Genomic DNA, 12,777 nt, shown 5'->3' with positions numbered 1-12,777 from the left:
GAGTCTTAGTTTGACTAAGTCTCCACCTTACTCTCCTAATCCTAATCCTCTCATTCTCACATCTCTCACTCTCATTCCACATTTTGCATTAGCAAAAGAACCAAAAGTAATAGTTCTTCACTCTTGATTAACTTACATACATAAACACAAACGAAAAGCTAAGCTAAAAACGAAAATAAACAACATTCTTCTCGACGGATTGTGTTTGGGATTTTGGTGGTGAGGTAGTGGTTTCGTTGGAAATTGATAGCACTTAAACAAGTGTGGTATGACATTAAGGTATGAATTTTTTCCTCTCTTGGTCCCTTTCCTAAGAGACCCCTAATTTCAATTTAAACTCCTATCAAGAAACTAAGATTGTCCCCGTTGCATGCCCCTGCCATTAGATCCTTTGAAAGATTCAAAGTATGCGTTGGTATGTCTTCTGGTAGGTGATTTTAGGGCTGGTTGTGATAATGTGTTTGAATGCGTATTCGGAAATTATGTAAGGAATGAAAGATGTATTCCGGAAAAGTGCATTATGTTAACTGTTTGATCATGTGTATGTTGTGAATTAATTATGTTTGCTGCCAGAAATTTATATGTTAAAAAATGTTGTGTTCAACGCATATAAAAATGTTAAAAGTGTGATTTTAGTATAAGGTTAATGTGTTTGAATAAATGTCACCCAAAACACTCAAGAATTAGCATAAAAGAATGAGAGGAAGATTGATTTTGAAGAGATCACATTTCCAGCTTGCTGGAAATGTTGGTCTCAGCCTAGGTGTCGAAAATCTAGCTATGTTTTAAAATTTTTCAAAAATTGTGAGGTCATTAGGTATTGAACCCAAGACCTCACCAAATGTAAACTACATAAAAATTTCATGAGAAAAATGAAAGGAAAAATATATGTAGAGAGTGGGGATTAAACCCACAACCTCTTGAATAGATGAGAGAGTTTGGAGAATATTAAAGGAGAAAAAGAAATATGGAGAGTGGGGATTAAACCCATGACTTCGTGAATCGATGAGAGAGTTAGGAGAAAAATAAATGTGAAGAGTGGGGATTGATCCCACAACCCATTAAATACGTGAGAAAGTTAAGAGATAAATTAAGAGAAAAAGAATGAGCTTGTGGGGGATTGATCGCTCAACTTCCTTGCCCTAAGCGAAAAAGAGAAGAGGAAAAGAAAGGAAATATTATGGGAGTGAAGGGGATCGAACTAGGGTCTCCCAAATCTGAAAAAATGCAATTATAATGTTTAATATAAGATTAAGTGTTGCTCAAGAGATTCAAAATCGGGTTCCCTTGCCCAATCCCGTATGGACACATAAGTCGTACGTAAACAAATATTCAATGAATGTTGCCTCTAAGGATCGAAATCGATATATTGGCATAACTACAAGATGCATAAGTCTTGTATCACATAATGTTGGGTAAATATGAATCACTTAGAAGAACTATGAGTGAAGCTTCATGGCATGTATGTGTGGATTCATAAGTCTAGCATACATTTAAAAGTAAGTGAAACTAAGATGTTATGTGAAGAGCTAATGAAACCGCAGAGGGGTTAGGTAAGAGTGTAAACATTAAAGGTCCAAGTGTATTGGCATACGGTAAAATGAACATTCACGTTACAGGGGTGAGTAATTATGAAGAGTAAATGTGCTAAAGTTAATGAATGTGGTGAAAACTTGATAAGAATATAATGTGAAAGGTCATAAAAATCTCAAATGAGCCTATGCAAATTATACCAAGACATACTTACCGATGAGAGTGTAAGGTTAATATATATACCAGTCTCTATGAACACTCTAATAAAAGTATTGAAGTTAAAACATACTTAATACTAATGATGAGATGAGAAATCATCTAATAAGGTATGTTGCCTCATGCTAGAAGCGAGCTTCTATGATGTGTGAGATGAATTCAATGGAACTTTATACTGAGCACCGACAGGCTAGCTATGAGTTGCGATTCCTTCTTTCGAGAAGGAAGATATTTATGTAATTCTCCTTATATATCTTAGTCTTTGAACCTATACTGCCAATATAGGGTTCTAGCAGGGTTCGACTCCCTATATACGCTAACATGTTTTGGTTTACTTTGGCTGGTGATTCCACCTCTTTTATGTGTGAGGTTAAACACTTGATTTCATGATGCTCACATAATCTATGTCGGTTAAGGTTAAAGTGCCCAAAGAAAGAATGAGGCCAGCCGCAAGTAATGCACATAACGAAATGAACAATACCAAAGGTGTTAGGATAGAATAATCAAGAGGTGAGCTAGAATTATGTAATGACACTAGGTCATTCTTGCTCATTGCACAGCGAATCCAATGAAAGTCTTAAACTACATCCTAGGTATGGCTGGTGTTTACACTAGCTTACGAACGAATGAAAATGAAGTACATATGAATGAATGAAACAGATTTTGTGTTCACTAAAGAAGGCTCCCTAGTTGAGGTCCCATACGTTGAGCCCTCATTTTGGGAAGTCCTAAGGTCAAGTCCATGATTCCAAGGTCTCATGGCATATGGACGAATGATATGAAATATGTTATGTGCTAATAAGCAATATGTTATGTGTTGTGTGTAATATGTTACGTATGATGATGCATGTTAATCTTATAGTATGACTTTCCTAATCCGATTTTGGCAAGTCCATTGACTGATTTCCATAATTCATATCGTTAGGAGATATATCTACTTAATCATTCATGTTCTTTGTGTATGCTTGCATATACCCATGCATAGCACAAGTGTATACTAATCCCATACAACTCTTTACTTTTAGGCCCTTATGCTTTCGATAATGCTTACTATTTTGTTCTAGCATTAGACATATACATTAGCTAGTTGACTATGTCCCACTAGTGTTTCTTTCCTAGTTATTTAGAGATATTGTATTGGTGCCATTTTGGCAACTCTATATTTTATAAAGATATTGACTATGTTTTTCGTTTGATTATCCTGATATTTCATGGTTGTTGTAAATGCTTATGAGTTTCTGTAGATAGTGTTATGCGAGTTTAATGTTTCTCACTATGAAGTCTAAGTAAACAAAAAGTTCAAATTTTCTGCTAAAATTAACCTAGATGATGTAACGATGACATATGTATGCTTTTCTGTGACCTCTAACAGGTCAACGATGTCGGTTTCGTCTAGGGTCTAGACCCCTGTCGTGAAACACTTACACCTCATGAGTACTTACAAGTAGTATAGGTTCATAATGTCTAATAAAAGGGTATTCTCATAAGTACTTTTGTTTACTACTATGCATATAGAGTATATATCCATGAGATATGTTATGTATCCCTTAACTAGGATTACTTGATAAGTGTACTAGTATGGATAGGGGTATGGAACCTTGTATATGCATTGAACATGTGTGCCTTGATAGGATAGTTCCTAGGTTTGAGATCTATGTACATGAATATGAATGCATTAATATGTTATGAATATGCATTGTTTCTAAATGTGTTTACATGAAAGGATTAATCATATAGTTACACCTATACATTTATGCATGATTGACGTGAAGTATAAACAAGTGTGACCTAAGGGTGTTTATGTGAAAGGTTTGCTCACTTGTATGTATACACACACATGATAATATATCCATTATGCATGTATAATAATCTATTCAATATAGGGGCTGTTTAAAGATGTCCTAACGGGTATCATAAGCTAGATGGTGCTTGAATATCCTTGTCCATGTGAAAAGTCTTCTCACATGAATTAAGTTGATGAACTCTCATATATGTCATACGCGCTAAGCATATGGGGAGTCAATATCCTAAAGACTACTTTTATAAAGTAATGTTGATAAAGGATTTTTAATAAAGAGAACTTAGCTTAGCACCGAGTGAACTTGAAGATGAGGGGTGTTCCTTCCCAATGTGACAAGGTAGGTTCATCATAGTCCTCACGAGGTGCTTCGTCTCCAGTGCAATGGGCATACAGTGATATTCCCATATATGACTCCAAGTTCCATAAAATGTGCTCGCCCAATAGGATCTAGCAAGTGATATCACTTAATATGATACCATGATGTTAATGTTCTACTTTGGCAAGGTAGAGCACATTTTGTTGGTGTAAGGTCCTACAACACCAAATTCCATGATTAGTACCCATGGTCATAGTGTCCATTAAGGGTATAATTTTCCTAACATATAATGGATAATGGAAGTAAAATAAGGACTCTTAATAGGATAACATAAGGGATGTTGCTTATTGTGGGTAAGGGTATTGGACTTTACCTACGAATTGCACAAGTAGATCTTGAAGGGAGTTCTAGGAAGGTGTTCTAATGTATATGATCATATTTATGCTTCATATTTACGTCATTGTAGTGTTTTCTACTTTTTGCGATGATATGCATGGTATAAGTCTTAATGAGTCTTGAAAATGTGTTCTTACCTTATATGCATAAAATGGGTCTTATTGACTATATAGTGAAGGTCATGCTTGGCATGTATGAAGTTTTCTATACCTTTTTTGTTAATATATGAACTATATGTTAAGCCTTGTAGTCTCTTTGTAGGTTTACTTAATATGTGTGAGGTTATGGGAATGCACATGAACATTGCACTAGTAGGCTTATAATGGGATTATGAGTGGGGTTCTATGATGTTTTATGAAGTGAAGTCCAAGTATGTGTGGTTAATAATTTCCTCGAATGATGTTATTGATAGTGTTGACTTACATGATTCTTCTGTTATCAAAGTTTATGAAGTTTTCACAAAAAGGGATGATGCATGGTTTCAAAGTAAAATGTCCCCTTTTAAATTATTTTTTCATGGTTGTCATACTTAGTGCATTCTTTTACTAACACCATTCTTCTTGACCTTTTACACAAAGTGTGGGTCAAGGATGCTTAAAGGATTTCTCTAAGGTGAAGATCTTGATATGTGTTTCCCAAGTTCAAGGAAAGTGATCCTTTAGTTCAAGGATTTCTTATGTCATTGTTTTAAGTAAAGTCTTGTAATAGTTTAGTTTGTGATTTTATGTTATAAGGGTCATGTCCCTAATGTACTGAAATGATATTGAGTCTAAGATGGCAAAGAGACTTAGAGTCATTAACTATGTACTATGATACATACATACATACATATATATATATATATATATATATATATATATATATATATATATATATATATATATATGATGGACCCGACAGGGCAGTGGCGGGGGACATATATGGAGACTAGGCTAGGTGGGTCCCCTATAGTGTCTTGGATAGAATTTTCAGAAGCCTTCCTAGTACGACTCCATGACTCTGTCTGAGTATGAGATGATATTTCAAGAGATCTCTATGTATGGTTCTTTGATATTAGCCATGGAGAAAAAGAGGATCTGGTGTTTGTTCGAGGTGTGAGGACCGTGTTACGGGTTGAGACCCATTCTTTGGTTATAACAGGACGTTCTTTTTTCGATATCGTTAATCATTACAATTATTGAGTAGTTCCATGTCGAGGCCCAATGGGGCTGCAAAATGAGGGCCCTACATGAGGGTAGCTAATTGAACCCCCTTAGAGGTCCAGAGATTATCAAGGTAGGCCCTAGTAGTAGTTCTAGTAGGGTTAGTATGGAGGAATAGTATAAGACTTACTCGAGGATTAAAGGAGTGCTCAACACAAGTAGGATCCGTCCAGTTAGGGTTGCCCTTCCAATATTGAAGGATAGAGGGCAAGAGATGCAACATTTGCTGCTTCAGGTCAGATTATTTAATCACATTTCTTGGTTAAGAGTACCATGACTTCAAATGTGTGTACTATGGGTCATGGTGGTTTCTACTTCATGGTATGGTCTTCCTAGTGGTGCTTTAATTATGTGGAGTTAGACAATTTGTACAAAGATTGCCCCTGGCAGAGGGCTAGGCATTCCACTTCCCAAACAATTCAGTCTGCTCCAGTAGAAAAAACAATACTCACATCTAGGGGCAAATACAAGGGCCATGACTGTAAAAGTCATTATTAGGGATCTCAAGGTAGCTCATGGGGAGGCAGGTCGGGTGGTAGAGGTAATATTCAAGGGAGGTTGTTGGGGTCATTTCTATGTTGCACCAACAAGGGCAAAGACCGAGACGTTAGATGATGTTATCTAAAGTATGGTTTCTTTATGTCATTATTCAATTTCAACTTTACTTGATCCATTTTCCAATTATAACTATGCATCTATATATTTTGCACCCCAATTCATTGTGAATCCTAAGCCTCTAAGAACGCCATTGCCTAGTGCGTGTCTAATATGATATTCTTTTGTAGTGGATTAGGTGTGTATATCTTGTGTGGTCATTTTATAGGGGAAGTATACTAGACATACCTTATTCTTCTTGATATGATTAATTTTGACACCATCCTGGGCATGGATTGGTTAGCCCCTCATCATGCGGTTTTGGATTGTTATGCCAAAAGTGTAACAATATCCATGCATAGAATACGCCCGGTGGTATGGAATGGGTTTTTTAGTCGCATAATAGTTAGGATTACATCTTATTTTTTAGCCGAGAAGTTGGTAGTTTTGAATGTTTAGCCTATTAAGCTTATGTATGTGATGTATCAAGTGCGTCTCCTCCACTTGCTCAGCTCTAGTGGTTTGCGAGTTTCCAGACATATTCCCTTTTGACTTGCCTGCCCTAGCCTCTCAGAAAAATATTGTCTTTTCTAAGATTGGAGCTGGGCACAAAGCTCATTTATACCCCACCCTATCGGATGGCACCCCATGGAGCTTAAGAAGCTCTATATTTAACTTCAGGGTCTACTTGATCAGGGATACATTCGTCCTAGTGTAACTCATTGGGGTTCCCCCATTTAAGAAGAAGGACGCATCTATGAGGGTGTGCATCGATTCTAGTTATCTAAACAAAGTGATGGTGAAGAATCAGTACCCCCTGCCTCACATTGATGTCTTGTTTGATCACCTCCATGGTGATATTATTTTTATAAGTTCTAGTTGAGGTTTAACGATCATCATCAAAGTATTAGGGCATTAAAATATCCCTAAGACAGCATTTAGGACTATTTGTGGCCATTATGAGCTCCTTAGTGATGTCATTTGGACTAACTAATGCCCATGATGCCTTTATGATGTGATGACCCATGTATTTAGGCTCTATCTTGAATCCTTCTCTATTGTTTTCATTTGTGATATTCTTGTATACTCACGAATCAAAGAAGAGTTTATGCAACATTTGAGAATTGTGCTCCATACATTGATAGAGTAGTATGCTAAGTTCTTAAAGTGTGAGTTTTGGTTGGAGTTTGTGGAATTTCTAGGGCACGTAGTGACCAAAGATTGTGTTTTGGTGGATCAGACAAAGATTGAGGCCATTCGTGGTTGCTCTAGGCCCACTTTTGTGCACGAGGTTTGGAGCTTTGTTGGGTTGGCTGGATACGCTAGGAGCTTTGTTGAGGGTTTCTCCACTATTGCTGCACCTTTGACTTGATTGACTCGCCAGAATGTTCTATTGTGTGGTTTGAGGAATGTGAGTTGAAATTTTTGAGCTTCATTAAGTTGCTTATTACTACTCCTAATCTAACTATTCTAGTTGAGGGAGAGGGATTTACTGTATATTGTGATGCATTCGGTGTTGGTCTAGGGTGTATAGATGTAACGAAATTGGTTTATTGCTTATGCCTTATGACTGTCTACCCAACTCAAGATCTTTGAGTTGGCGACATTAGTATTCATGCTCAATCTTTGAAGGTACTACCTATATGGGGTTCAATATGAGACTTACACCGACCACCGAAACCTACAATACATTATGGGTCAGAGGGATCTTAATGCTAGGTAGCGACGCTGGATTGATCTTCCGGCAGACTATGACCCTTTTTATTCTCTACCATTTGTACATGAAGAATGTAAAAGCGGACCCTTTGAGCTAAAAAGCAGGAGTATGGTTAGCTTGTCTTACTTTTTTACCATGGCGCGTCTCAGGGTATAAACATTCTATTCTAGTTAACACTATGATCAAGTCACGTATTTCACACTCAAGGCGAGTATTGGCCTCTAACGGGGCTAAGTCTTCACTGTTTGATTGGATCCGTGCCAGGTAGTACGATGATTAGTCAAGGGATGCCCTTAGAGACAATGTGTTATAGGGTGATAGTAGCCATGCTACTATAGGCTCAGATGGAGTTCTCCGGTTTGACATTTTTTTGGGTTTTCCTAGAGTTAGGGGCTTTATTCAGTTGATTCTTCAAGAGGCCCAAGATTCTAGATACTATATTCATCAAGGCACAACAAAGATGTATCAAGAATTTAGGCAGCATAACTGGTGGGATCTCATGAGCAAAAATATGGTTGTTTATATGTCCCGTTGCTTTAGTTGCTAATAGGTGAAGGCCGATCGTTCGAGGCCTATTAGGGAGTTTTAAAGATTACCCATTCATGAGTGGAAATGAGGGCATATCACTATGGACTTTGTGAGGGGCTTACCTTAGACTCCTAGGGGCATTGATAATATTTGGGTTATTGTTGATCTATTGACCAAGTCCTCTCACTTCCTCCAAGTTCGATCTACATTTTGTGCTAATGCATTTGCTCGTGTTTATATTCAGGAGATAGTCCGTCTTCATAGTGTGACAGTTTCCATCATATTAGATCGAGAGTCTCAGTTTACATCTAGTTTCTTCATAGAATATAAGAGAGATTTGGGTACCAAGGTTGATCTCAACACTAATGTCAACCCACAGATTGGTGGCCAGTCGGAGCACAATTTTTAGGACTTGTAAGACATATTTAAGGCATGTGTGTTGGAGTTTGGGTATTAGTGGGATCAGTGTTATACATTAATAGAGTTTCCGTACGACAACCACCACCACTTGAGTATTCAGATGCCCCGTTTGAGGCCCTATATGATAGCGTTGTCGCACTCTGAGTTGTTTGTTTGAGTCCTCGGAGGTGCATACAATACATATTTACTCTAGGAGGCTTTGGCGAGAGTTTGAGTGATCCATGATTGGCTGGGGATAGTTTAGAGCAGGCACTAGAGTTATGATGACTATAAGCGCCATCCTTTTTGTTTTTGTGTTTGACCGGGTGCTATTGTAGGTTTTGCCCTTAAAAGGGCGTAATGAGGTTTGAAAGGCAATGCAAGAATACCTCCAAATACATTAGGCCTTTTGAGATTTTGAGGAGGGTTGGTAATGTTGGCTATACGTTTGCCCTAGCTCCTTGATTTTAAGGTATACACCCATTTTTTCATGTATCGATGTTACGTTGCTATATTCTAGATGAGTCTCATTTGTTACAATACAATTCACATTAGTTGGATGATAACCTGACCTTGTTGAGAAGCCGATAGCCATATTAGCCACAGATGTTTGTCAGCTCCACTCCCGATACATTACTATAGTTAAGGTCCAATGTTGACACCATCAAGTCGAGGAGGATACATAAGAGACCGATCAGGAGATGTTAGATCAGTTCCCGAACTTATTTGAGTACTAAGGTATATCCTTATCCTTACTTTCATAGATGAAAGGTCTTTAAGTAGTAGCTATTGTAATGACCCTCCAAGTCAATTTTGTGTACCGACCTTATTTTTATCGGTTAGATATTTTCTAAAGCAACCCCAATCCATTTACAACTTGCAGGAGCTAATAGTTTGGTCGTCAGATTGTTTCTTTTTGAAATTGTGCAACTTTTTGTATTTTAGAGGCCTTGAATCTTGGTAAGTGACTTTTAGTCAGTTCATTGGGAAAAAGGTCTCAAAATGGAATTTGGACAATTCCATCTGCACCAAAATGAAAAAATTAGGCTAGAAGTGTGGTTGAATTGACACCCGATGCTTTTGATGTGAGTTTAAAACATTTGTTTCATTTTACCCTTGAAAACCTACGAACGATTGACTTGTTCAACATTCATAGAAAATATGTCCAAATGAAAGTTCTGACACCACGATTAGTCCAGAATGTTGATTTTTGTCTGAATGAAAGTTCTTTTGACTCTCAAGGCCTCTAGACTCATTTCGAGCCCCTCAGTCAATTTCGATCAAAAATGGCCTTTGGGAGTGGGACCCACTTTATCCATATGACCTATGATGGAAATTTCAACTGCGCTGTTGGGTCTGGAATGTCAAATTTAAAAGGGTACATATCTATTTTATTTTTATCAATTTTTGAATGCATCTCGAGCATCCTGTCGTAGATTCTAAGTTGACTTAAAATATCATATTTTAGCTAATATAAATAGCTGGTGCAGAGTATTTTAGCCTCATCGACTTGAAACTTTCATAACTCTGTTATATCAAGGCCTATTTCAGTTATTCAAAGGTTTAGTTTGTGTGGTTTTTCGCAGGGAAAACGTTTGTGAGCCTGGAAATTGATTTCTGTCACGACCCTTTTTTTGAGCTTGATTTTGGGAATATTCGTGACTTAATATACCAACAATTTAAGTTCTGATTTTAGTGGTTCTTGAATCTATATTGAGTTATTTTGTAAGGAAGATGCATTAGTATTGTTGGAATTTGTATTTAAAGTTTTGTTGGAGATAAAAAGTATATTTTAGTTGCTGCCATATCTCATTTTCAAGCACATTCTTTGGGAAATTTTGGGAGATGATTTTGTTTTGCCATTTTAGGTCCGAATTAGGTGATCGAAGTGCCTAGATTGTGGGGTTTATTTTGATGATCGTCATTGTGTGATTTGTTTTGAGCAGTTGGGGCATCGTTTCTGAAATATTATGTAAATAGCAACTACCATTATTGTTAATTTTTAGAGTAATTTTGGATTTCTCGTTGAATGTTCCTGTTGGGACTCTTTCAAGCCCAGAATTGTATTCAAATTTTGAACACGAGTTCAGGGAGATATCTAAAACCTATTTTAGGGTTCATTCCATAATTTCCGGCGCGGGTCCCTATTTCCTTATTTTTTTGACCTCAAAATTTGTACGCTTTTGTTTCTTGCAAATTTAGTGTTTAAATGACCTCAAAAGAGTTGTGATTATGTTTTTGAAAGCACGAAACTAATATGAGGCAATTCGCAAGGGAAAAGCTCTAGCGAAGTAGTTTGGAGTGCGTGTGTTTGGCCTATAGGAAAGATACAACTTCCTCTTTTTAGATTGAGTTTGAATGTGTGAGCATATGTGGATTTGCATAAATATTTGGACAGGGAACTATATTAGCATGCAATGTTTGATAGAATTTTTATCTAGGCAATCTCCAAGTTCAATGTGTACTTGAATTATTTTATTTGATCATCCTTTCTACCTCGTTTGGCCTGATTTTGACTTATGAGTTATATTGGAGTATGTTTGGCCTTAGTCTAGGCTTAGACTAGTGATGTCATAGACTCATGATTGTTCATAGCTGATATATTTTATTATTTCTACCCGGTGTGACTTTGAGAAACGTTGTAGACTGATAAAACAACTTGTGTCTAATAGAGATGAGCCTTAGCTACGCAGTGACTCATCTGTGGGGACTTAACATTCATAATTCACATATGATCTTAATTTTCCATATTTTTGGCCTCCCTCCGGGTCCATTTGGTGATATATATGGCTTCAGTGTGGTCTCTTATCACCGTGAGATTGTTAGAGGATATAGAAGAGGGTAACGAAGAGTTTCCCATAATTTTTAGATGCAAAAATCCTTTGTTCTTCCTAGTGCTGCTTATTTACCATCATATACTAGAGACAACAAACGGAATATGCCCCTTTGGGTTATATAAACTTATCGATGGGTGTTCGACATCTGCGGTTTGAGGTCTAGGCTATGTACTATCCCTTGCAGTGTTCGGCTCTATCGACACATATCTATTACAAGCAGACTCACAATAGTTTAAAGTGCAAGCTCTATGTTTGCTTTCATTCATAGTTTGGGAATACTGAAATTTCTGTAATGCTTTTGCACATTATTGTACCTTTTGGGATTAATAGGGCCCAGTTGGAGCAGTCACTTACGTTTTTTTGCCTTACAATCGTGTGCATGTCTTTATATTTCTTGTTGATCACCTTTGTCTATGTATTATTCAAGCATTTCTTCTTCCTTTTACATTTTTTACTTTGTCTACTTATGATGTCTACTAGGTATCTTTTGATTGGTACGTATAATACACTCTGCATCTATTTTTGTGATGCAAGATCGAGCACCTGTCATCACGGCTTCCATTCGAGCCTGTAGAATCCAACATTCTGAGGCGAGGGTGAGGACAACATCCTGATCCTTTCCATATCTTTCTGTACATATATTTTTTGCTCATCTTTTGTACTTGAGACAGGTCCTTTGTAGTTGCGTACATTTTTGTATGTTGGTCCACTTTTGGGAATTGTACTCTTAGTATAGCTCTGTACTTGCCATTTACAAGTTATGGAGTGATTTAGTTCATATCTATGTATTATTTTGTCTTACCTTATTCCTTTCTATTGTTATTAATTCTTCCACTTGGTTTCAGCCCTTTTTCCCACTTCAACTTGTCATGGGTTTCGGGTTTGCTAACCTACTAGTGGGATATAGTAGGTGCCATCACGACTTGTGGAATTGGTTCGTGACATTTTGCCTTGTATATCAAGACATTCGACCCGACAATGTTTAGCCACTTCAAAGAATAAAAAAAAATTACACATCCTTAGTAAGTATATCTATTTAAGTACTCTTTCAAAATTTAGAGTACATGAAAAGGAATCACAAAAATATGAAAGTGAGACAGCCATTCCAAATGCTTTGGTTTATCATTCCATACAATATAAAATTCATATGTTGCAACCATGACACATTTATTCCCCATCATCTTATTAATTAAAAAATCTATATTTTACATATCAAATTACACATATGAAATGTTAGG

General features: G+C 36.9%; 1 long non-coding RNA gene across 1 annotated transcript; it reads left to right on the top strand.

The window, feature by feature from the left end:
* The first annotated feature begins 14 nt into the window (after positions 1-14).
* On the top strand, positions 15-12,345 carry LOC138339623 (uncharacterized). The gene is made up of 2 exons (XR_011212492.1): positions 15-279; positions 12,020-12,345. It is a non-coding gene; the product is annotated as an uncharacterized lncRNA (long non-coding RNA).
* The last annotated feature ends 432 nt before the right edge of the window (positions 12,346-12,777 follow it).

The sequence above is a fragment of the Solanum lycopersicum genome, chromosome 11 (genome assembly GCF_036512215.1).
Source record: "Solanum lycopersicum chromosome 11, SLM_r2.1".
Classification (NCBI taxonomy): domain Eukaryota; kingdom Viridiplantae; phylum Streptophyta; class Magnoliopsida; order Solanales; family Solanaceae; genus Solanum; species Solanum lycopersicum.
The sequence above is the reverse complement of the archived record's forward strand: the minus strand, read 5'-3'. Positions and strand labels throughout refer to the sequence as shown.